This window comes from Oratosquilla oratoria, chromosome 19, assembly GCF_046742065.1.
Source record: "Oratosquilla oratoria isolate Oo_2021 chromosome 19, ASM4674206v1, whole genome shotgun sequence".
NCBI lineage: Eukaryota > Metazoa > Arthropoda > Malacostraca > Stomatopoda > Squillidae > Oratosquilla > Oratosquilla oratoria.
In genome coordinates, this window is record NC_134795.1 from 34,548,404 (window position 1) to 34,551,456 (window position 3,053).

General features: G+C 35.9%; 1 protein-coding gene across 1 annotated transcript in view; it reads left to right on the plus strand.

Annotated features, from left to right (window-relative positions):
• The first annotated feature begins 1,741 nt into the window (after positions 1-1,741).
• Positions 1,742-3,053, plus strand: part of LOC143035587 (uncharacterized) — a 77,247-nt gene continuing 75,935 nt past the window's right edge. Inside the window, exon 1 of the mRNA XM_076202454.1 lies at positions 1,742-2,161. The gene's annotated coding sequence lies outside the window, so the exon portion shown is untranslated. The remainder of the gene's footprint in view (positions 2,162-3,053) is intronic.

Here is a 3,053-nt window from a genome sequence, read left to right on the forward strand (position 1 = left end):
ATTCGTGGGACCTCTGGTGCTTCAGGTTATAATGTACTACTCCTTGGTGCTCATAGTAATTGCCCACTCCGTCCTGAGATTCAGGTAAAATGTTAGATTTAATTGATAGGTGACCCTAGCTGCAGTGTAGGATTTGCTATAACTACATGTTGTTACAGATGTAGAATATTGTAGTATATCATTAATGGTCCTACTCTGATATAGTACTCACTCATACATGTTGATACAGATGTAGAAAAATGCAGTATATTATTAATGGTACTACGATATAGTACTCACTCGTACTGTTTTGTTACAGTTTAACATGATTTTGTTGTCCCTTTGCTTAATGCAATGTTCCTTTTGGATGGTGCTCAAATATTTGGACTCAATGTTCCTATGTGTACAAACATTTCAGTAATATTAGCAAAACTATAACAATGTTTATGTGTCATATGTGTACTGACTGGTATTACTCATGAGTGTCTCTGGTCCCCTCAACCCCCTATGTATGTATGTCCATGTGACTTAATGTAGAATAATAACCTGATGAGGACCACAATGGAAATAAGTGTTCATGCTTTTTGTGTTATCCTCGGCAATTTACATTTATTATTTCGAACTATGTGTTCTTGTCATTATTTGCACTTCATGTACATTGATTTATTGCCAAATAAAGTCTATCTATCTATCTATCGACTCCTCTTAAGTTTTCTCAACCCGCCAAAAAAAAAGTCTAAATAAATCAGTAAATAAAATAAATGATAATAACATAAAGAGAAACCCTTTGCTTTATTACAAAGTTGACAATCAATCTTATATTTCTTTTGCCAGGACGGAGAGTTGGCATTTTTTCTATGTTAAAATTCCTAATATTATAGAAATGTATAATTTGCAACAGCAGTCCATAACCCCCTTACATTCTTGACATGTCTCCCTAGGGGGTCCCCAATGGCTCCCAGGTTGGGATCCACTGGGCTAAACAGATCTTGATGGTTGCCAGGGAATTCTCTTCAACCGAGAGGAACCTTGGAAAGGCCGTTACGGACCCGAATTGAATAATCTGGCGGCAGCTAGAGGAAAGGATACAGGGCCACCAGGTACGGAAGGGAGTTGACGCTGAAATAAACAACTTAGGGTCATGTCACTGATTGCTTGATATCAGACCCTGATTTTAGAGGTCTTTCTAATCTGTAAAAAAAAAAGTGGGGGAACGATATTATTTGTGGCCTCATCTTTATCTCTGATCTAGAAGAAAAATGCTTCGCTTACCAACCTCCCACAAATAGCCTCTGAGAAAAAAGTTAAACTATTTATTTCTTTGACCGAAATCATACCATGATAATTTGCGACCTTCTATTTTCTTCCATTTTTTTTTTAGCTTTATTCCTCAGTTGTTGTTGTTTTTTCTTCTGTTGCATCTTTTCAAATCTAAAAGCAATAATCAATCTAAAGTCATTCAGGTCTCCCAAATTTCACGTACAATGTTTGTGCGCGCACGCGAGCACGCAGTTTCTATTTATCAAAATTGAATTTGCAAAACGACATGAAATTACTGTTCGTAGCCTACAAGATTCTTCCTCAACACAAACGCCTTTATGTCATTAACAGACTCATGTCCTCGATGAGAATGGCCAGCCTTTTACCCCGCCTTGTTTTGTCCCTTTATCTCCTTATCTAATCTCTTTATCACCCAGCTTCAAAAAATCCATCGACATCGGGCATTTCAATATAGTTTTGTATACATTTGTTCTTCTTATCACATTCGATAGTCTTCGTCATGTCGCGTTTGATTTCACGTCGAGTCACTTCGATTGCGTCAATCGAAGCGGGTGCTATTTTGTTCGCTTGTCTATTACAAGGTGCCACTGAGTGTCACACTAATTGAGCAATATCAAATACATCAACAAATATCAATAAATATCATTAAGTGATGACGCGTGTCTCTCCAAGGCATCAAATCTATCGCGATGTCTTTCTGACACCCGTTCTCTCCGAGACGTGACAGCGTGTGTTGTGTAGTCTTTTCCCCAGACGTCTGTGATGATGTGTTGACTACATTTCCGCGTATACAAAGGATCATAACAAGGACGTTACGACGTCCTTTACATCGTAGTTCGAGAGCTTCGATGATTTTCCTGAGAGCGCCCTAAAATCATCGATATATTTCACTCGACATCAGGTAATACCCATTCCTAACCCTTGCACGCACAAAGGTCTCCTTCCAGAGTTAAACTCGTTTGTCTTTTTGATACACAACACTCAAAGTATAAGGAACTGTATAGGGGGAAACATATCGAATACTTAGCAATAGACACTATTTCTATACAATGGAAGCGATAAAATGATTAGAGACTTATGACAGCAACCGTTCTTAAAAAAAAAAAAAAAAAAAAAAAAAAAAACTGTCAACATGGCGCAGTGACTGAGCGGACTTTCAGGGAAAAGCTAATGTAGGAAATAAGTACCTGGGTTTGTCTTAGGCCCTGGGACGTGGGTTCAGGGCGAGGGGTTCGATGATACGACGAAGGCTGCAAAATACAAAGGACATGTCTCTGGCCTTGAAAGCCAATCACTATCTCTCCTGATAGGTGAAGGCTGACCCTCAAGGCCAGTCATCAGCTCCCAATACAGAGGTAGTTAATAGTGTACGTAACATAAATACACACATACACACGAAATCATGTATTATATACATACATTACATACATATATACGTACATACATGTATACGTACACATATTATACACACTTTGAATGTATGTATACATTACATATATATATATATATATGTATATATATATGTATATATATATTATATATATATATGCATATATATATGCATATATATATGTTATATGTATATATATATATACAGTATATATATATATATATATATATATATATATATATATATATACATATATATATTACAAAGGATTACAAAAGAGCATGCCGACAGGAGACCTTTTGGTCTATAACTAGGTCAGATGCAATTAATAAATAAATAAATAAGTAAAATAAAATTAAAGTAAGCAAATAAATAAAACTATGATAATATAAATAATAATAAA